Below are 24,314 nucleotides of genomic sequence, written 5' to 3' on the forward strand. Positions count from 1 at the left end.
CCCCATCCTGTAGCACGGGACCACAGAGCCTTAGTCCAGTGATGTCAGTCTTATTGTCATGACTTGTGTGTGGTACCTCTACAAACCTGCATCCTCTAATACCCTGCTTTCAAGTCACTCTGCTCTACCCCTTCAGGAATGCTGTTTGGTGAGAGAAAACAAAGGAGCTTGACTCAGTAGAGGTTCGGCTTGGAGGAAGTTTGGGCCTCCGGTGCACCATCACCGGGGTATATCTGAAGGCAAACTGTCCCCAGTGCCAGCTGATGCCTGTTGCAGCAGCATTCATAGACTCTGGAGGGAACCACAACAAGAGAGATACAAAAATCTTGCTGTTTCCTTTGGCTTCTCCCCTTGAACACCTCAGGCCTGATGGAACTCAGCAGCACAAGGAAGATTAGTACCTTTGTAGTAGCAGAGAGCTGGGCAGAGGCAGAAATAGAGGAAGGAGGAAGGGACTTATGCTGGCATCTGAGTCTTGCCACTGGGGAGCCTGGGAGGTTTACATAAACCCTCTTAGATCTGAGGATCTGCCTGGAGATGAAGGCTGTGGTCTGATGTTACAGTCTCTGATGGAGATTTAGGAAATGTTAGGCCCCAGGGTGGAGGTGACTACAGCAGTAGCTTGTAGATGGTCTTGAGACAGCATCACTTACAAAGCCCCGGCTGAGCCCAGCACCAGTGGAATCCTCCCCATGTACCAGAAGAATGTCAGAGGTGACGGTGCTAGCCTCAGTGAGGTTCCTATGACCCCAGTCTCGTGCAGGAATGACAGCAACTCCCACTCCCTGAGAAGAAAGCAGGGAAACAGAGGGTGGGATCCCAAGAGATCTCAGTCAAGAACAAGAGCTGATGTTGCCATGAGTGATGCAGTCAGGGTGAGGGCGGGGTACAGGGATGGGCCTTGATGCCAGCATGGATGGGTATTGAATGAGGCAGTCTCTGCTGCTTGGCAGCACTGCTGCCATTGTGCATAAGCCCACTCCTGGACGCAGGTGAGGGCAAGCTGAACCATGAGGTAGTTTGAGATTACTCATGAGGTGAATGAGATTACTCATGAAAGAAATTAAGGTGATTAACAAAATCACATTAATTTTGGTTTTGCGAATCCAAGATCCTAAATGGAGAAGCCTTGTTCTGTTGTGGTCCCAGGCCTTTCTTGACCCCAGTTCTTATCCCAGCATGCCTTTCTTTGACTTCTGGGCTAAGGAAACAGCAAGACAGTTTCTCCTGGCTCCTAGAGATTTATCCAGTACCTTCCTTTCCTCCTACTTCTCTAAGTGCTTGGGTGGTGGATTGCTGCTTTTGACATGCCAACACCCACCTTCTGAGTGCTGGGATGACTTAATCTCTGAAAGATTAGTTTTATTATTATTGCTCCAGCTTATCTGGTGGGATCACAGCATGTGGCAGGTTGTTGAAACGTATGATCTATTAGGAGATGCTTGTTATAACAGTAGGAGTGAGCATAATAATAGGCACAGGCAAGTGGCTTAGTGTTTGACTGATGGCTGGGTAAACAGGAATATACCCTGACTGAATTCACATCATTTTGAGGGGCCCAACAACATACAAAAATTGGTGTGTTGTCATGCCAGCTCAGTGAAAGCAGTTGATCAATTAATGTAATTGTTCAACCCTTGTGGAAGACCCACTAGAGGCCAGGTTCTGAACTGGACTCAGGGAATGCATGAAATGTATCATCCATGCAGTCTAGCACCTGTGACAAAGAGAAATAAACACTCTATACAAATTAGACCGTTTTACTTATTTTTCCTTTTTTTTTTTTTGCATTTCTGTTTTAAAGGAACACTCTCTACTTAGTGACTATAATCAAATAACATTCTTTTTTTTTTTTCTTATTGGTTACTGCCTGTGATCAGATTCTGGAACAAGCTGCTTCAGTGTGTGTGTGTGTGTGTTTAAAGGAAACTGTGTTATTGCCTCCATAAATGTAGTGTAAGACCCGCCAGAATATTTGTCCTAGTGACAGTTATCAAGAATACACTGAAGTAAGTTACTATGAATATGTACCTTGTATACTTCACTGGCAAATGAACATTGCAGTAATCCATTGTCTTAGTGGTTCTGAAATTGGGGAGAGGTAGGCTTGGGGAGCCAGGTATCGGAGTAAATTAAAAACTGAGAGCTGCAACAAATGTGCTAGGAGAATGTCTTGAACTTTCATATTGTGCTTTGCCATTCTAGCAGGAAGCTAAAATCAGAAGCAGAGCCAGAACATAAGCATAGTCTCTCAGACATGAGTCAGGAGTCTGAAGTAGCATCTTAACTGCCATGCCAAGTGCCTGCCTCTACTCAATTCTTTTATTATTTTCCTTTATACAGGTCTATCTTTATTTGTAAAAAATAATGTACAATTAAAGCTAATTTGATTTTTAAAATCAAAGTTCATTTAATGATAGTGTACATTTTGTAATAAAATTGTAGTAAAATACTGACATTTGATAGTTAAAACATAATGCTACAGAATATAAAATTTAATTAGAAAATTCATAGTTCATAAAAGTACATGTATTTTGTTGACAGTTTGAGAACATTATCATAAATTCATTTAAGATACAGAACAGAATTCATAGTCAGGCTTCACATGTAGAACTATAAAATCATACACTGGATCCACTGACATTTTTGTTAATAAGGTGCATTTGAAATAACTGATTCAGACTTTCAATGCATTGTGGTTGCATTGTGTAACCAGGATCTGTTGGCTTTACAGTATGTCTCAGAATCCATTATTTTACCAACAATGAAAATGACAAAGATCTAGTTGAAAACACCACTGATAATACTTAACATAAAATGCAGTAGCAGCTGTGATTTCCGTTTTCATGAATACATAACGAGATAAATCTGTACTTCACAATTAAAATTTGTACAAAAGTCAAGCCCTGGAGTATTTTCCTCTAAGAGAAAGGTTCTGGTGTTCATTTTTTTAAAAAAAGACCGTTCCTCAGCAACCAAGGAATTGTCTTGGTTGCCTGTTGTTCCTTGTCCAACCAGCCTGGGGCTCCTCTGTTATCCATTCTACTGAGGAGAAGTAGCTGTGCAAGGGGGATTTTTAGGCCTCTCGGGTAACCATGGAGGGGTTGTAAATAGTAGTGAAGGAAGAGCTTAAATTCTTCGTGAAATATACACATATATGTGTAGCTGAGCGTCTTTGTGGTGCAAAAAGGGTCTGGGAGTAGAAAAGAAAGTGGGGTAGTTTCTGCATAAAAATCCAGGCCAAGTTCCTCCTCATTACTGCCGTGTGCCAGCATGAGACTTCTGAGTAATCTGAGTTTGGCAAATATGAACTGGTCTTCCAGGTCTACATGAAGGCAAACCAACAAAGGTTGAAGGGTAGAATATATCTTATATGACAGTTTTGTTGCTCAGTGGCTCCTGAAACTCCGAAGAATATGATATACAGGTCTTTTTTTAATATTCATGGCCATGAGAATATTAGGACTGAAACTAACAGGGACTATCTGCAGTTGGAAGGATATAAAAGTTCTTGAGACTTTGTCTAATGTTAGGTTGCAAATGATTGAATGTCACCAACGACTTACTCTCTGAGAAGCACAGACTAGGAAAAAGAGTCAGTATCAGGAAGAAGTAAGAGTATTGTTCTTTGATTTTATTTATTAATTGAAAGAGTGGAAAAGAGGAGAGGGAGAGTGGAGATAGAAAGAGGAGAGAGAGAGAGAGACAGAGTGAGAGAGAGAAAGATGGATCTTTGATTTGCTGGCTCACTGTCAAATGGTCACTGTAACCAGAATTGACCCAGGCTAAAGCCATGGTCCAGGAGCCTCATCTGAGTCTCCAACGTGTGTGACAGTGGTCCAGATACTTAGGCCATCTTCTACTGCTTTTCACAGGCCATTATCAAGGAGCTAGTTTGGAAATAGAGCAGCTGGGACATGAACTGATGCCTATATGGGGTGCTGCTGTTACAAGTGGTGGCTTTTCCTCCATGCCACAATGCTGGCTCCCAATCAGTGCGTTTCATTTCTGACCATTAAGCAATCGTACACTTCTTAGAAGGTATATTCATATTGGGCCAACATTCGTTCAGGCTGGAATGTATTGGAAGCCAAACTGATGCAGAAGTAGTCAGCACTGCCAATTATTAGCCTCAATTTTCCTACTTTGAGTGGCAATATTAATATTTTCTCCTGTGGTGGTTTTGAGGATATGGTGAATTAATATAAAGTGACTTACATCATCTTAAAGTTACATAAATGTTTAAGAGTCTCCTTGTCTTCTTTCTACTTGGATAAAAGGAAGAATAGACTTCGTGTGTTTTATTTCTTTGAATACTTCTTAAAATTCTTCTTTAATACTTAGTGTAATTTTTAACTTGTGATGTAAGTACTCAAAAATAGTTTTGAAAGGAGATGCTTGGAAACAGTGTATTTGAAGGCTGTAGCACCCCTCTAAGAAGTCTCCTCAATTCCCGCCCACCGAGTGAGCAGTGCATACACCAAATGGCTTCACTAGCTTGCCATGCAGGTCTCATTGCTCTGATGTTGCCGTTGACAGATCAACATTGACTTCATTTCAGTTATTGGATTTTGATTTATTTCAAGAATTACCTGGACTGCACTCAATGCCAGATCAGTACTCAGAATGATAGACTATCCTATGAAGCTCATTTTCTTGAAATGTCACGTATCTTAATGCCCCATTTTGTTTTTTTTCTGGGCTGACAGTAGCATAGGTTTGAGTTTTATGTTTTACCTTGGTTAGATTTTAATATGCAGTTATTCTATTCAACACTAATCTAGATGTTGCTTTGAACGTGTTTTGTAGATATTATTGGCGTCTGCCATTAAGTGGCTTTAACTAAAGGAGATTTGCCTTGGTGACCTGAGTGTCAGCAAGCCTTAAGAATGGAACTAAATTTTCCCCAAGAAAGGAAAAAAATGTGCCTTTGGAGGGCAGTGTCAGCTCTTGCTGGCCTGCCTTGAAGGTTTCAGGGTCGCCAGTCCCTACGACAGTCTAGTAGTATGTACGTAGGCAGACTCACACAGGGCTGTACATTGCTTTGTTTCTCTGGTGGAGCTCTGACTGCTGTGTTTTTATAGGAACACAAACTGTTAAGGAATGGTTTCTCTGTTGTATTTAAGGGCACTAATACCTCCATATTCAGTGGTCAAGAGGACACTGGTAGCCACAGTGCTACACAAAATATTGTCATTGCATACTCCTAGTGAAATGTGTATGAAAGGCAAGGTTCTCGGTGACCCTACATTTGATATTTTAGTGCATTCTATTGAAACTAAGGAGTGTAATGAGACTTATTGGTTCCTCTTAGCTGCTAGATAAAGTAAGGAAACAATTTAGGATTCATGATTTCTACCTTAAGTTCTATATACATGACTATGAAGTTTATAAATCTTGCCTGGAAAGAACTGTTTTAGTCTGTTCCAGCCGCTGACACAAAATATTATAGCCTGGTATTTTATAAGCTGTCGAAAGTTGCTTCGTACAGTTCTAGAGCTGGGGGTGCAAGGGACAGCAGCTTTGGGCTCTGGTGAGATCTCACTTCCTTGTTCATCAGTGACTGCTCTTGGCTCCATGTATGGTGGAAGAGATGAGAACTCCATGGAGCTTCTGATTTTAGAAAGTTAGCTTATTTTAAAGGAGAGTGACACAGAAGGAGAAACAGAGAGAGTGAAATAGATAGATAGATAGATAGAGATATTCCATTTGCTGGTTTGTTTTCCAAGTGGTTCTAAAAGCTAGGGGCCAGGCCAGGCTGAAGCCAGGAACCAAGAACTCCATCCTGTTCTACATCCTTGTTATACAAGTGTTTGGGTTGTCTTCTTCTTCCTTCTCATTAGCAAGAAGCTGGATCAAGAGTGGAACAGCTGGTCTGGAACCAGAACTCTAATAATGGGATGCGGGCATAGTGATCAGTGGCTTAAAGTTACAGTGCTGATCTCCGGAGTTCTTTTTGTAAGTACACTAATTAGATGCATGAGAATTGTGACCTCAGCCACGTCATCCCCCTTGGCTCCGTGTCAGTGGAGTTGAAATGCCACAACTGCCTTGGCATACTGTAAGAATGGTGTCTAAAGACTCGGGAAGATTGGAGTTTAGAATAGATCCTAAAAAGACGTCCAACCTTGGAAAGTCAGGATGACAGGACTGTAAGAAGTGAATTTGTTGAGGTCAGCCCCCCTTCTAGAACTCTGTGGTCACCTTTCTCTGTAGGTCAGAAATTATGTCGGGACTGCAGCCCCCAAGGCAGTAATTAACTACTAAGTAATCAGTGTTACTGACTCTAGGTCTCTGTGAATCAGACAACTTTTCATCTACCCAGACAGTAATCCATTGCACTAAGAGATCCCCTAAAAGATTTAACGGCCTTGAGTCCCCCTTTCAAATTATGATCTGTCATCCTAGTTAGCACACTAACTCCCTTCCTGGCCTACCGACTCAGAGGACTGAGAAATAAAAAGTGATCACGTGACAACCTTAATTTCCAGGTCAGTGAGATTAGTGAAGCATTTCCTGCCTTGGAAATATGAACACTAGGACAATGGAGAATAAAGTCATAGGGACAGTAAGCATCCATTTTGTTGGTGAATCCTTAGGAGTAATAGCAAATATTCTAATGTCTGTATCCATCCTTTGTTTCCCAGACATTAATTCTGACTACAGAAGAAGCATAACCATATATTAAATATGATGTAGAATATACACAGCTTGCTGAATGATGTGACTGCAGCCTTGCAAGATCTTACTAACTTGTCTCTAGAAGGCTATTCAATTGTTGGATCAAGGCAGCTGTTTCCTGATGATGGGGAACATGGTAGGGTTCATTTAGTACATGAGTGTAGGTCCGTTACCATACTTATTTACTCTGAAGTGAGTCCTGTGATGAGAAGCAATGCTGTGTTAAATATCATTGTAGAAGATAAGGCACTCTGTAAGTCCATGGTTGGCAGTAGGTATAACCATTGCATTCAAGGAAGGAAGGTCCACCTGTGAGTAAATGTCCACTTTAATAGTAACAAAGGAGTCTCCCTTTCCATAATGGGAACGGTCTACAGTAATCAATCTATCATTAAACCAGTAGCTGATTACTTTGGAAAGGTGCTATGTCGAGACTCAGTGTTAGCTACCAGCAGTGTCCATAGCCAGTTGGCTTTGGTGAATAGAAGCCCACGTTGCTGAGGTATGCATAATTGTCCTCCCTGCTATGTGGCCACTTTCCTCATGAATCCTTTGGCCAGTAACAAGAGTCACAGGCGACAAAGCTTACTGGTTTCCACAGAACAAATCACTTTCTGTACTTAATTATTAATATCCTCCTCTGTTGTTATGTTTAAAAAATATTTGTTATTTGAAAGGCATAATCCCGGAGAGAGAAGAGACAGAATGAAAGGTATTTCACTTTGACCAAAGCTGGGCTGGTTCGAAGCTGGAGCCATGATCTTCTTTAGTGTCTCCCACATGAGTGCAGGTGACCAAGGATTTGGTTCGGTGTCCACTGGTTTTCAAGGCCATTAGCAGAGAGCTGGATCAGAAGTGGAATAGCCACAGCTTGAACCAGCACTCATATGGGATACTAGCATTACAGGTGGAGGCTTAGCCTGCTGCCTTAACATGGCACCGTCTATTGTCACTCTGAATGGACATATACCTGGAACATATATATCTCCATTGTTTTTCATATGGGTTCACCTACATAATTCTTATACAGACATACTTGTTCCCAATTTTTAAATCATACTTCTTTCAGGTCCTTAACCAGCCAACCAAGTCATTGAAGACAGTTCTTGAGTCACAGACTCACACCTTTGACTATTTTTTTATCCATACAAAATGAGTAAGCATGGAGGAAATTACTTCTGTCCTTTGAGGATATCCTACCAAGTGACTGTAATGCTGCAAATTGTGAATTTCTAGGAGGTGTCTAACTAGCAGATAGCATCATCTGTGAGTCAAAACCAAGTTTTTTAGTCAACTAAGCATGAGGAAATTCCCACAAGGCAAGAAATATGAATTTGGGGAGAGAAAATATGGCAGGAATAGTGCCATTTGGACCTCTTCCTCAAGTAAATTATTATGCTTTTAGGGCTTCCTCAAGTTGATTCTTATGTAAGAATATTTTTAGAAAGTTTATGGAGAATGAATTGGAAAGGTAACTTTGTTTTGGTGAAAGCATTTCTGAAATCCATTCATAGTTTTTTTTATAATATACCTTTCTGTGATTTTGGGGGGGATGGCTCACATATGTCACTTCCATTTGATAAAGAAGTGACTCAGTACACATCTAACTGTGCAAAAGTGAATGCAATGGCAGCAAGTTTATGGTGTGGAGCTCAGATCACATGCAAGCTTGGTATCCTGTGTTTAAGTGTTTCGTCACCATTAGGGCCAAGTAGCAATCCAGAAGGTATTTGTCAGAAGGAGGGAGTGATCCACAAAGGATGGTGAGGATTTTCCCAAACTTCTCAGGATCTTCACTGTGTGGTCAGAATAACAGTGTAATGGACCAATGTGACTTCTTTTGGAAGAGAAAGGCCATCAACAGCCTTGTGGATTAAATTATGACTTAGGGATAGACAGTTGATGTCCTCCTGAGCTAGGAGGGTAAAATGGATTGCTGGTTTTGGCCAACTGAGCCACAAGTGAACCTGATGGTCTTTATGTAAAGGCACTAAGAGAGGAAATAGCATTAACCACCCCAGTGGATGAGCATCAGCTACCAGGGGATGTGTCAGTTTGCTCAAGCAGTGAAACCACATCTGGATCAGCAGCTGCAGTTGGAGACACCAGCTGGTTAAGTTTGTAATAATCCACTGCCATTCTTCAAAACCCATCTGTCTTCTTCACAGGGCAAATTGTAGAGCTGAATGGGGATGTGATGGGAATCACTACATCTTTCAAATGACACTAATCTCTGAAATTTTGCCACTAATGAACTATTGCCTTTGGTTCATTACTTTACCAGGAAGAGAAAATTTTAAGTGATTTCTACGTGAATTTTCCCACATTAAAGCCCTCACCACACTGGTCGGGGAATCCATGTATGATTTCCGTCAGTAGTTGAGTATGTCTATTTTACTAATGCTTCTAGAACTGAGAACATAACTGTACGATTGGTTCAGGAATACTCTCAACTCATTGTCATGTGGGTTAAATCTCTCCTGATTAGTCAACCTCCCTAAGCCCCTACTCAGCCTGGAGAACCATGATTTTGGATTTCTAGAGTTAATATTTGTGTAGAGTCCATACCTAGTAATCCTCAAAGAAAACCAGATTATGTAGTTTTCTCTAGTCTGCAATCATCATGGTAAAAGTTTGTAGATTCTTTTGGGGACGGCTGGAAGAAAGACAAGAAGTATAAATCTGTAGTAGTGTGGTGGAATCTTATCGCATGGGGTCCAGGCCTCCCCTTCTTTCAAGTCGTCCTGTTTATTCATTTAAAGTGGCTGGAGCTTGGGAATCATTGAGCTCTCAAGACTCTGTTTTAGTTTTTGCTAGAGCTGCCATACCAACATTTCACAAACTGATGACTTAAACAAAAGAGTTGTGGTTCTCATGTTCTCCTCCTCTTCTCTTCCTCGGTGGTCTCTGCTTGGTTGGCAAATGGATACTTTCTTATTATGTCTTCATGTGGTATTTGGAATGCTCACTCATCCCTGCTACTTTATACTCTTCTTATAAGGACAACAGTCATACAGGACTAGGATTTCACCTGTACAGGGCTCAGTCAACCGTAATGACCTCTTTAAAGCCCTATCTCCAAATATAGTTAGACTGCAGTTAGGGCTTCAATGTGTAAATTTTAGGGGACACAATTTGTAATGCTCTAAAATGTGATTTCAGTTATGCTTTTGTTCACTTGACTTAGAATTCAAACACTATATGGATCATGTAAGAATTTTGTATAATGTCCACCTGTGCCCTTTCCAAGATCACCAACAGCATTACTGTCTGAGAGTCAGATATTACCACGACCATGGTCAGTGCAACATGACCATGATCTATTTCCAGCAGGACTAAGAATGGCCCAGACTTTTAAGGAGCACATGTTTTGGGGTTATTCTGTCAGGCAAGCCTCTCCCACCCCCATGATGCACACCCACAACATCACATCCTAAAAGAAAAAAACATCACCAGTTTAGGTGTGGGTTTTGGAAAACAGTACTTACAAATTTCAGACATGACCATTTGGTCCATCTTGGAGAGAAAGACTATAATTGCTATTTGTATTTATTATCAGCTTTCTATGAATACATTTGTACATTTATGTATCTGTCTGTAAGTATAAAATAATTTTGTCCTCTTCTTTCTGTTGTACCCTTATATCTAACATAAAGTATGTTAAGAATGCTTTTGTTTATAGAACATGAAAATTGCAGTAGATTGAGCAGGATTTTGAATAATATCTAAGGATTTTGTATGTTCTCTGCTAGGGAAAAAATTCATGCATTTTGTTGTTGTTGTATACAAGATCATTGTATCTTATTTAGTAGAACTGTTGTTTTACACTTTTATTGAAGATTAATAACAGTTTAAGGAGTTGTGCGTGGTGCCAGGTTGACAGTAGGTGGACTGTGATGCTTAGTTTCATGTGTAACTTGGCTAGGCTTTGGTATTTAGTTATTCACTTGAACTTACTGTGAAGTTATTTTCTAGATGTGGATAGTACGTGCAATAAGTTAACTTCAAACGAATTTACTTATTCCTAATACTCTGGGTGGGCTTATCCAATAAATGGAAAGAGCTTATGAGCAAAATTTCATTTTTCTTGAAGAATAAACCCCATCAGAGTACATTAGAGTATATTTGAGTTTCCAGTCTACTAGCTTGTCTTAGGAATTCTGGACATACCACCTCCACAATCATGCAAGGCAGTTCCTTGAAATACATACGTACATACACACACACACACACACACATATAAACATATATGTATACACACAGAGACATATAGTAAATATAAAATGTAGATCACATACGCAGTAAAAAGGATATTTCAGAAACATTATTGGAAATTGAATCTAAAAATTTGATGCAATAATATTTTAAATCCTTATTTATTAAAGAGTTCATAAAAATGCATATTATGAAAATATTATGAATGGTTTTCAAAAATGTTTGCACCCAAATGAACTTACCTTTTGTTTGTTTTTAAAGATGTATTAATATTTATTTGGATGGAAGACAAATTTTACAGATTGGCGAGAGACAGAGAGACAGATCTTCGGAGACAGATCTTCTGTCCTCTGGTTCACTCCCCAAATGGCCGCAGCAGCCAGAGCTGGGCTAGTCCATTGCTGGGAGCCAGGAGATTCCTCTCAGTCTTTGAAATGGGTGCAGGGTCCCAAGCACTTGGGCCAGCCTCTGCTGCTTTCCCAAGCTGTATGCATAGAGCTGGATTGGAAGTGGAACATCTGGGACACAAACCAGTGCCCATATGGGATGCAGGTGCTACAGGTAGGGGATTAATGTTCCACACCACCACATCAGTCCTAGATTTAGCAACTACAGATTGAAAATGTTGTTACGGTGCAGGTGTTGTGGTGCAGTGGGTTAAGCTGCTGTTTGAGATAGCCACATCGCATATCAGGGTGCTTACTGATGTCCTGGCTAGTTCACTTCCATTACAGCTTCTTGAAAATGTTCTTGGGAGACAGGACATTATGACTTAAGTGCTTGGGTTCCTACCACCCACGTGGGAGACCTAGGTGGCATTCCAGGCTCTCAACTTCAGCCTGGTTCACCTGGCTCTTACAGCCATTTGGAGTGTCAACCAATTGATGAAGATTGCTTTGTTTCTGTCTCTATATCACTCTGCCTTGAAAATAAATAAATATATCTTAAAAGAAAAAAGAAAGAAAATATTGGGCCTGGTGTGGTAGCCTAGTTGCAAAAGTCCTTGCCTTGCACATGCCGGGGTCCCATATGGGTATCGGTTCTAATCCTGGTGGCCTCACTTCCCATCCAGCTCCATGCTTGTGGTCTGGGAAAGCAGTATGGAACGGCCCAAAGCTTGGGACCCTGCACCTGCGTGGGAGACCCGGAAGAAGCTCCTGGATGCTGGCTTCAGATTGGCTCATCTCTGACCATTGTGGCCGCTTGGGGAGTGAATTAGCAGATGGAAGATTTTCCTCTGTTTTTCCTCTCTGTATATCTGACTTTCCAATAAAAATAAATCTAAAATTTTTTTTTCAAATTGAGTCTGTAGTGAACATGATGTCCTTTTTCCTTGCTTTATAAATCAGCAAAACAACTATTTGCATTGTATTTATATTATATTATCTATTCTAAGCAATGGGGAGATAATTTGAAACATATATAAGGTTATGTGTGAATTACAAGCAAATACCTTGCCTCTTCTCTGCAGGGCTTGAGTGTCTGGATGCTTTGGTATTATTACCATTGGTTTGAACCTTAGGAAATTGTTCAGTTGGTGACAAAGTGCGTAGCTGATGGACAAGCAGAGTGGAAGGCTGTTTTAGCAGATCATTGGACAAAGTGAAGAGACAAATTCTTGCAGTTGATAGACCAGGCGAGCATCTCAGCAAGGGGCTGGGAGTCTGCTCTGCATTTAGATGTGGGCTTTTACGGACACGAGTATGAGTATGGGTCCTCACAAGTCTTTTCTACTTTTCCCTCTTCTGCAAAGTTATGCATGGGATAATTTCAGATATGGAATTCTCTTAAAGAAAACCTCTCAAGACAATATTGGCCATCATGGTTCCAGAAAGAAGGGTAGGGGGAGAGTAAGTGAGAGAGATTGATATTTTATCTGCTGGTTCACTTCCCAAATGGCCATAACTGCTGGAGCTGGGCTGATCTGAAGCTAGGAACCAGGAACTTCTTCTGGGTCTCCCACATGCAGGCAGAGACCCAAGACTGGAGCCATTTTCTGTTGTCCTCCCCGGCCATAAGCAGGGAGCTGCATTGGAAGTAGAGTGGTTGGGACACTAAGCAGTACCCGTAAGGGATGCCAGTGTAGCTGATGGCAGATCTCTTGTTGAATAGTTTTTAATATGCAGTTCCTGCCATCTGGCCCACCTCCCACACAGAAGTCAGCTGTTGGACCATCATCTCGTATCTCCAGGCTTGTTCTTGGTCTTTCTGGTGACCAGCCCCACACTGCAGGTGTCCAGGAACCCTACCCTGAGTTACACAGTAGTGTAGAATCAGGTGTGTTCCAAAAGGGTTCATTATGAATAACAGAAGTGACACCTATTGGCTCAGGAAATCCAGGGGCTTTAGGAACTCTACTCAGAACCTGGGACTTGATGCAAATACTTGTTTTTATTATAGGACAGAGGAACCTCTGGGATTCACCTTGAGCTTCATGTTACCTTGGCATTCCCTGGTTTCCTACTCATTCTCAAGTCTTGTTTTTCTGGTATGTCACAGTTTGAGTTAGTGATAGCACCCTGCCTCTGCCAATAACTTCGAGAAATCCATGTTTGATGAAGTTAGCTGGAGTTGGCTTTCACTGCTTGCTATTAGGGCCTGGCTGACATGGTGTCAAGACATGATCTAAAAGAAAGAAGAATGGGACACACAGTCATGTCTGCATGTTTCATTAGGTGTGATGGGTTAACAATAGTTGAAATGAGTGTGAAATTCCAATTTACCTCTCTAATGAGCTCTTCAACAATGAACCTGCTTCTAATTCAGCTGTACATCATTATAGCTAAATGTTAGTTGTTATGAAAAGACTTTGTTTTGACCTCATAAGAAAACAACATTAAAGTCAACTGGAAGAAAACGAAACACATGGCTCAGTCTTGGGAAATAAATTCACTGTGTCTGTATTTCAGAGCTGCCTGTATTGTTATTACCTTTACCTAACATGCTAATAACCTCTTGCACATTTGGCCACTGTTTAGCATGATTAAACAAATATTCTTTGTAAAAGGATACATTCTGAGTGAAACATTATTCTCCTTCTTGGGTGTGTTTTGTGGCTTTTGTGTCTGGAGGTTACAATAGGCCATTTGATTAATGAGCTGTTTTATTGGGATGCAAACAAGGCATAATGTCATAAGACCCATATGTTGCACATTACAGAGGCATAAAACTTGCCTTGACACAAAATGGAAAATTCAAAGCATCTCTCTTGAAAGACTATGTCATGCTGAACAAAAAAGCATGTGGGTATTTCTGGTATTTATGATACTGATGAATGCTGTGCCAGCTTTGTTTAGCCTTTGTGTTAACTCTGATTGTGTATGTGTGTGTGTGTGTGTGTGTGTGTGTGTTCTGTAATCTTCAGAAAATCCTTTATGCTTCTGCTCCCACTCATTGTATTTGGAATAGCTGAAAAGAGCCAAACAGCTGGTACTGATAACACATGGTAGCTACCATCAGCCTGCTCGAGAAGTAAAATGCTAGATACTGGAACTAAAATGTGATTGTTAAAAAAACCAGTAATAGAATTTTAGCGATTGATGTCACTGGAGAGGAGGAACATGGGGATTATAGATAATAATCAATGATATGTAAATAATCAGTACCATTCGATGAAATAGTCCATTGGGTGAAAATCTCGAAGCAAATTATCCTTCAAATGTACAAAGAAAGTAATGGGTGTGACTAGTGCTGGGACACTTAGGCCATGAAGCGTTTCATGCCTAATGAAACACTCATGTGAACAGAGCAGGCTGACCAACTGTCTCTGCACAACCTTCACACTGGGGACCGTTTTTCACTCTTCATCTGTTCAGATATCCTTCCTTAATGAATCTTTCTCAGCTCGCTCTACACCACCATGGTCACTGTTCATTCACATTATTTTGTTTTATTGTCTCTGTGGAATTTTTCACTGAGATGATCTTGTTTGATTTTGTATATTTTATGTTCACATATCAGACTTACTTATTTACAACTGTATATGAAACAGTGGTCAAATTATTGCCATGAATGCATTATGAGTCTTTAAGCACAGACAATATTGAGTCAAAACAGTTTCGACAATAGTGATTTCCCTGCGCTGCAGGGAAGACTGTGATGCTTAACTCAGATAGACCCTATAAACTTGCCATGAGCGTACCAGGCACACAGTGTTGTGCAGCTGTCAGCTAACCTTGGTTTTCATTTGCATTACTTACAACAGCAATAATGATGATGCTGTACTTTCCATAACAGAAATCTAATCAGTATCCATAATAGTGATTTGACTTGGCTATGTTGATCTCTATCTAGATTTGAATATTTTTAAAAGACATCGTTCATGAGCCTCATTCAAAAATTAACTTCATAGATTATTATAATTGGTTTTTACAGAAATGGGAATTTGCCCACTGTATGAAAATTTTGATTTCCATTAAGAACTAAGATGCCAATTTGACCATAAAATTCTGTGGGAAACAATGTAATCTCAGTTGAACTGCAAAGCCGTTGAGATGTTGCGGTGCCTCCTGGTAGTCAGCAGGAATATTCTTTCTCTTTGAGCGTTAAGTAAGCATTTTCTTAGAAATGTCAGGCTCAAAGGAACCGCATCAAGCCTGACTCACTTAACAGCATTTCACTCTGCAGCCTTCATAAAGTTTCTGTTGAAGAAAAAAAAAAGTGTCAGATTCCCTTTATTTGCAAAGCAAATGTATAAGGCTTTATTCCGAAGTATCTCAGAGATAGTGAGATGGAAATCTGATCCTTTCTGCCTGAAACCGCACTCTTGAAGCAGTGCTGTGAATTTATGGATTTCTTTCCTCCCTGAAGGAATTCAACTGTGTGCCACCCTAGGTCTGACTTGCCTTCTGGAAGGTTGGGGCATGGGGCAGTGCCAACGGTGAGGGTTTGTTTCCAACCGCTCTTTGCAGGGTTCACTGCGTGCCCGAGCTGCCATTCACAGGTATTGATTTTTGCACAGTAAAATTCTGATGGATTTCTCAAAGGGACCAGTTTTTTTTTCCAGACTTTAACAGCTGCTCTGTTAACCTCAGAAGTGCTGTGCAGTTAAAAGGAGGGCTTTATTTAAGTACATCAAAAAGCATGTCTTAAACAACAAGGCCCCTCACATTTCAAACAAAAGGAGTGTCATAAAAGGAAAAACGTATATTATATTAACTATCCTGTCTCGACACAGCACATTTGAAGTCGTAAAATCCTATGGATATGAGGACAGTTGATGCTCTTGTTATTTATGTGGTATATTTACTTTGTGCTATTTCTACATGAGCAGTAAAAATCCAGTGTTTAGTGTTCTTATAAATTGTAGTTAATTTTGTTAGTGAATCAAGCTCTATGGCTTTTTGTTATTTGCTTTGCAATAAGAAGTAAAGTGATGCGCAGCAGCTTTGTTTATATTGCTAGACACTCTAGAAGGGGTCACGATGGAGATGAATCTGCACAAAGTTCAGGGGTCAGAGCCGGGCAAAGACTTTCTGCTGCTGCAGAAAGCCAACTGTGATCAGGGGACCCGGGCCGGTAGGTCAGATCAGGCTTGTCACATCTGGATGAAGAGGAGAGAGAGAAACCCTTTCAAGGATGAAGATGAGGAACCTAACTGAATTAGCAGCGAGCTGGAAGACATGGGCCACCAAACCTGTGGTTCTGGGTCATTGTGTGTGACGTGGCATCTGTTCATTGTAAGCCATTTGCCAAGGCTCCAGAATCCTCTCTCAAGATTCCAAGAGGGAATGCTTCAGCTCACCAGCTACCTTGTTACCTGCTTCTCCCAATCTCTTCCCCCTAAAGTGATTCCTCATTTCTTACATGTAGATTGTAATAGAAGCAATGCAGGCAATAGTTTGGGAATCAGATATGAGCAGGATTGTCAGAAAACAGGAGGCTGAGTCATACCGTTCTCCTTAGAAATTGAAGGAAGCTGGCAACCAAGGACCGGTTCAGCAGCTAATAGTAACAAGAGCTCATGTAGGATTTAAAGGGATCAAAGTAAGGTTCTTACAATGGGACCTCCCAATATCCTCCTTTTCTTCCACCTCTTTCATTTTTCTCATTTATCAAAATCTGCTCTCCAAACATTGTGATTCATTTGTTTTACAAACTATTTTCATAATATTTTAACATGAGGTGAGATTTGCTCAAGGTTCGAGGGGGTTAAGTGTTAATAATCAAATGAATGGCATTTTGATGGCAGGTGGGTGGGAAAGGGCCCTTCTGCATTTCTTGTTCATACTAAGGGAAGTTGTCTATTCAGCTTGCCCTGTCTTGAGTGTGCAGGTCCTTTGTGCACTGCTCAGGGGCCCCGTTAACTCTGCAGGAGTGGTCGGTATGACTGTCCCTACAAGGAGGTACTGATATCAGGTTATAGATCTCTGTGGTAACTGGCAAGTCAGGTTGAATGGGACTGATGTTTTGCCACCATGTAGATGGTCTTAGTGAAAAGTGTACTCGCAGCTGTGTTTGTGTTAACCTCATGTCAATCTGTCATGCCAAAGAAATGACTCATCTCCGCAGCCTGCTGTTCCCCACAAGCACTGCTCCTGATGGGTGCGTTCTGCTGGCATACTCAGGCATTCTTCAGGCAATGCCTGGGCCAAGGAACTGGGGTGTTTCTCCAGCCGACGTAGATGGTTTCCATCTTCCAACAGCTGGAGGGCGAGCTCATGGATACTTTCCTGGCTTCTCCAAGGAGCTAACGGTTCACGTGAGAGCCAGTGAGTGTGGACTTCATTGTTGGGATCAGGGTCAGAGGGAGAGAGAGTGGGGAGGTGTGGACAGCCCCCAGTCCACCTGTGACCACATGAGGTCTGTGGACTGTAGTTTGCTCTCAAGCTGTCCTCCACCCATCCGTAATCCATTCCTCTCAGGTTCCTTGTTAAAGTAAAAATCATCAGTGTACTTTTAATGTGACTTTCTGTGTTTCATTTCCTTTGTTGGTTAAAAATGTTTCCACTGAAACATTTTATAACATTTCTATACAGTGCATACATTTGGAACATTTTGTTCCTATTAACATAAAATATTATTCTCATTTCCTCTTGTGTTGAGAAGAAAGTGGAGGAAAAAGCAGTATAAAAATTTAAAAAATCTTTGTTATGAAGGAGATATGAATGATTTACGAGCATAATAATGCCTAGTCTTTTTGGTCAACATTACAAATTTAAAAATAAAGCTTCTTTGGAGATTTTTGAAATGACTTAGGTGGCAATCAGCACTAATAAAGCAAAGGAGGCTAGGTTATAATGGGATTTTTTTTCCTTTTACTTTTCTTCTGACAAGTTGTGGTGTGCCCTTTCTACCCCTGGGAAACAAAGTGAGGTCATCCAGGTCAGTGTCAAGGGAAAGTCACATGAAATAATCTATTTCAAAATGTATCTGTGGACCATGTGCATCTCGGATGCATTTTTATAGTCCTCCTACTATCTTGTTGTTGGTTTAGTGATCGTATCTTGCTGAATCCTCCTGGAGAGAGGACGTTGGGCTGTTCTGTCTCGCTTATCACTGTGGTGTCAGTGTGTACCCCAGTAAGTGCATGTATTGGGAACTTGAGCCCTAGTATCAGAGTTAATGGTGTTTGGAGATGGGGCCCCTGGAAGATCATGAGGATTCGTGCAAGTCATAGAGGTTGAATCTTCATGATGGCATTCGTGGCTTTATGTATAGAGGAAGAGAGTCCAGCGAGTGTACTTGGTCTGTCTGACATGAGATCCACCACCATGTGACATGTTAGGGTACAGCAACAAGGTCGTCATCATAAGTTAGTGTGATGTTCTTGGATTCCTCAGATTCCAGAATCCAGAAGCATGAACCCAGCACATTTGTGTTCATTATGAATACCCAGTTCATGTTATTTTGTTATAGCAGCAGAAATGGACTAAGACACCTATGTTGTCTGACTTCCATTAGCCCACACAAACCCTTAAGAATGTGCTTGAGAACCAGCTTATGTCTAAGACTGACCTTAGTGTTTCAAGAAATTCATTGTGGGCAGCTCAGCGTAGGGAAAAGATATTTTCTTGGTGAACCTGAGAAACTCTGGTAACGTGTAGTCACTGGGATGGAGCTGTCAGAGTTTATCTTGAATGACTTACTGAGGAACTGCTTCAGAGCTGGCCCTGTTTTAGAGACTGGGTGCAGGAGTGAGCAACGCAGACAAGCGTCCTTACCCAGGAGATTATCATGCTATGTAGACTCTGAGCTCAAGGTCTGAGTCTCTCACTACCAACACTCTGCCCCTTCTGTTTCCTCCACTGAGTGCTACAAGCTCTTCCCAGGAGTGAGTTAGTTTGGCTGCAGTCTCTGGAGGGATGACGTGAAGAGCCACGTCATCGCATTTAACCTAGAGGAGCCGGCCAATGAGATCAAGGACAAGGTTGGTACCTTGTGACAGTTTATTCTCTCACTGGGTTCATTTAACTGACTGTGAAATGGGAAGAAGGTAGACAGGGATAGGACGGTAAAGTGGACACAACAGGGGAAGTCAGCCTGATCCAGAGCTGTGGGTGGTGCGGAGTGGAGCTTTGACGCGGTTTCCCAACATCTTGTAGAGAACACAAGAGGAAAGGGAACGGAACTTTAAAAATGGCCATGTGGTGTTAGGAATTGAATTTCATTTTATTCTTCCTGAGGGGAGTTACTTTTCAATTGCTTCTGATTGCAAATCTACAATGAGGAAGCCACAAAGGACGCTAAGAGTTATTACAATTCAGAAGCTTTGGATTCTCCTAGAACCCGAATATTCTTGTGATGTTGGTCTCTGGCCTCATTTCCTCCCATTGACGTGTAATTAGAGTAACATTAGCCGCTTATTCTCTGCGCCAATATTTACAGATTTTGAAAAGTGCTTCAGAGTTCCCAGGTAGCTGTAGTGTGTCACTTCGTAATGAATTCTTCTTCTAGCCCAATTCTTTGCTTCATAAATTCAAGTTTATGCTACTGTAATGTATGTGCTTGTTTAAAATTCGAATACTAAATGGCTTATAATGAAAAGCAAGTTTACAATAAAGCACTACGTTGAAACTCCCCACAGACATTGACGTTCGACTTTTGCCCCTTGCTTTTCTGTTATACCTTATTTATAAAATAATCATTTGCATTGCCTTGATATTAGATTAGATATTATATATTGGCATTCTGCTCTAATGAATGAGGATTTAACTCTCTCACTTCTACCACACTGCCATCACATTTGTGTTCTCTTTCTATATTCTCACTAGATTTCTCTAAAAACTGGTCAAATTAGTGGTAAAGATCAACATTATTGGGGTTAACATTGTGGCAAAGCAAGTTAAGCTGCTGCTTGCGATGCTACAGTTCCAAATGGATGCTGTTTCCAGTCTTGAATGCCTGTGAAAGCAGTGAAAAACTGCGTAAGTCCCTGGGCCCCTGAACCCTTGTCAGAGTTCCAGAGGAAGCTCCTGGCTTCTTGCATTGGCCTGGCAGCCCTAACTGTTGCAGCTGTGTGGGCAACGAACCAGCGGGTGGAAGAACTCTCTGTCTCTGCTTTTCAAATAATAATAATAAAAAATCAATATATATTATGTCTATGAAAAAAGATTCATGGCCCCCAAAAAACTGTATCATAATTATTTTATGTATTGTCTGTAATTTTTATTTGTTTTTCAAATTTTGTATGTATTTATTTAGGGGAGGAGAGGAAAAGGGAGAGGATTATCCCGTTCAGTGGCCTACTCCACAGAGGCCTGCGATGACTGGAAAATCTGGGACCGGAGCCGGAAGTGCAGGATGTGACCTCTGGCTCCTGAATGGGCAGAAGGAACCCAAGCTCTTGAGCCATTGCTGCCGTCTCTCAGGGTCTGCAGGAGAGAAAATGGCTGCAGGAGTGGAGCCAGAGTTTAAGCCCGGGCATTCTGACATGGGGAAAATGTCCACTCCTTTTTGTGTGTACACATATATATATTATTTTCTTGTGGAGTTAATATTTTCCTCAGATTTAAAAAATTAGGTTGCCCTCTTGTGCACTTATGTTTAATTTTCCAGTGTCCATTATATTTTTATACCCCAATCCTATTTTTGCACGGGTCAAATAAATAAAATTATCCACTCATTCATTTTTTCTTAGTTCTTCTTTTTCCAAGGCTGTGCTTATTGCTTCTGCATCTCGACACTTGCCACCCAAACCTGCTGCTCGGTTCTCAGCTGCCAACCTCCGTTTTTTGTATTCTCTTGTTAAATCCACTGTGTTTTTATTTTTGTTCTGAAAAGTACGCACCTAAATCCCTAAGAAGTTACTTACTGGACCTGGCATTGCGGCATGGTGGGTAGAGCCACCTCCCTGGATTCCAGCATCCTGCGTGGGAACTGGCTCTTGTCCTGGCCTCTTCACTTCTTGGTCCAGCTTCCTGCTATCGTCCATTTGAAAACTACTTCCTTTCCTTTGTTTTCTATTTTGTGAGTCTATTGTTGGATGTTCAAATTTCAAACTCTATAAATTTTAATCTTTTCCCCTCTTTATTTCTTTATTCTACTTTCTGAGACTGGTTTCCTAAATTTTTTTTGCTGTTAATATAGTTCATGCTCTTTTTCATTTTGGCTAACGATTTTTTTTTTAGGTTTTTCTGATCGAGTCTCTCCCATCCTTATCTAGGAGGTGTCTCAGCTTTTGATTTTGAGATTATCTGCAGTGTCTTTTTCTGACCTCTTCAGTTTTGTTCACTCTGGCTTGTGTGCCATGTTTGATAGCCTTTCATCTTCCTTTTACTTTTCCAGCTGCTTTGGTGTAGGCACTTGCCAAACGCTGAGAGCTTTAACTGTTTTGGGTTCTTCTCTTGCTGGAGGTCATTCTCAAATGTCTATTTAAATTTAACAGTGGAGATTAAAAAGCTGATTAGAAGCACTGAAGTGTGGATGGGACATATTAATAGGCAATTTCCAAGCTATTGCGATTGGCAGACACTGTCAGTGCCTGGACACCTTTTATTTTGGGGCTTGTAGGCTACTGAGAAGAAGACATTTCCAGTGTTCTGACTGGGAGATTTATTTCTAGAAGTAGAAATTTTGGGTTCATGTCTTATTTTTCAATTGCTGATTTTTGTATTCCCTAGATTTTATCTCATATCTTAAGCCTTGTTTTGATTTCTCCGTAGACTCCGCCACTGGTCTCTGCTGTGCCTATCTGTGTGCGTATGTGTATTCTGTGCTTAGAAAGGGTTGCTTGACTTTCTGGAGGAAAGGAGGAAATAGGAGGCAAAGATCTCCTAAAAGAGATGACCGACTGCCTCTTGTGTGCCATGGGTGCAATTGTGAGCCCCCAAAGTCGTGTGTTGAAGCAGCAGCTCAGTGGCTGACTGTGTCTGCAGACAGAATCTTTGAAGAGGTAATGCAGTTAAAATGAGATCATTAAGGTGGCCCTATGGACATGTCACTAGTCCCTTATAAGGGAACTTGAATACGGATCATTTCTGAGGAGATCACTGTGGGAGGAGAGGAGGGGAGCTTGGCTACCTGCAAGGCAAGGAGAAAGACTTCAGAGGGAATCAGCTCTGCTGATGTGTTCCTCTTGGACTTCTCCCCTGCGGACTTATGAGGAAATAAATCTTGTTGTTTAGTCTGTGGTACTAAATCTTGTTGTTTAGTCTGTGGTATGGCAGCCCTAGCAGACTAACACACTGTTTTTTTTTTTTTTTTTTTTAAGATTTAGTTTATTTTTATTAGAAAGTCAGATATACAAAGAGGAGGAGAGAAAGAAAGGAAGATCTTCCATCCAAGCAACCTCAATGGCTGGAGGTGAGCCAATCGAAAACCAGGAGCCAGGAGCTTCTTCCAGGTCTCCCATGCGGGTGCAAGATTCCAAGGCTTTGGGCCATCCTTGACTGCTTTCCCAGGCCACAAGCAGGGAGCTGGATGGGAAGTGGAGCCACTGGAATTAGAACCGGCACCCATACAGGTTTAGTTTTATTGACGATACGAGTAGGGAAGGCTGTGAGACCCACAGATTAACAGAGATAGATTAAGATAGAATGATAAACAGGGATGACAGATAGAAATCTCTGAAGGGAAGAAATGGAAAACGTTAAGTGTTTTTTTTTTCCTGCTGAATTTTCAGCTTGTAAACCTATGTGAACGTGCATTCCACTGAGTAAAGGTAGGTAACTGGGGATAAATTGGAGTTGGAAAGAAAATAATATTTTTGTATATGTTAGGGCTACTTCATGTTAATTGAAAATTGTATTTTTGGCTGTTTAGGCGGGCTTTGCACACTGAAAGGTATGTTTTCTGTGTAGTCTACACAACCAAAGAGGATATTTTGAAGAATTTTACTGTTTTGGAATTTTGCTGCTGAGAAATGCTATTCTTGCTCAGTGCTTTTGATGCACATGAGAAACAAAACAAAAATCACAATTTAGCAATGTGAATTCCACAATGAGTTGGTGGTAGAGTTGGCCAGCATATATACGTTTTTGTTTCTGAAGAACTTTAATTCTCGTCTGAATGTGTCATCAGCACCAAGATTGTCTACATAATTAGAAAAATCTTACGAAGTCCTAAGCCTACCCATGCCTTTGGATGAAGTGAAAATCTTATTTTCATGCAAATTAATTTTCATAAATAAAGAATGAGGGGTGGAAATGGAGAAGGTGCCAGACTTTAGAAGTGAAATAGATTTTTCTAAACTTAAGCAGCTTCCTAAGGGATTCTTTATCTAGGTTCCTTGGAATTGCCAGCAGAAACTAGATCATTTGGCCATGTCCAAAGAATAGATTTGATCTTTATGAAATAATTACTTCAGCATTTCCTGTTGGGATGCTCTCTGAATTCCTATTTTTCATCCTGAAAGATGGGGAGTGGCCAAAAAAGCCATTAGTGATTGCTGAGAAACCAATACTACAAACCCTTAACAAAACTGCACACGATGTCCCATAAAATCCTCATTACTCACCCATGCTCTCTCTGAATCAGCATTCTGAACACTTCTACAAATTTCTGTGAATTACACACTTGTAAAGGACCCACTTATAACATCTGTCAATAGCTGCTGTGGAAGCGGATCATTTTCTCTCACCCCGTTGCCTCAGCCCCATAACAGCTTGCTTTCAGACTTTCTTCTGTCCGTTTTCCTGAGCCTCCCCAAAGACTTCAGACTTGCTGTTGACGGGCTTGCATGTATCTGGAAATGTGTTCCAATTAACCCATACTCTCTTTTGACTCAGTTATGGGGGACACTGGAAAACAACCATCGTCTAGAATGTGTGTCACCCACCAGGAATAGAGAGCTAAAGAGATGATTCCCCTTAGAGGTGTTCAGAGAGAATGCAGAGAATCAGTACTGTATAATCAGGGCTATCTGTCCAAAGGACATGCAGAGGTACTTGTGGGCATGAGTTTGTGTAACTTCTGAGAAAGGACAAGTCAGAAAAAGCTTCAAAATGGACACCTGAACACTCAGACTGCCAGTGGGGATA

Source organism: Ochotona princeps, chromosome 26 (assembly GCF_030435755.1).
Source record: "Ochotona princeps isolate mOchPri1 chromosome 26, mOchPri1.hap1, whole genome shotgun sequence".
NCBI classification, from domain to species: Eukaryota; Metazoa; Chordata; class Mammalia; order Lagomorpha; family Ochotonidae; genus Ochotona; species Ochotona princeps.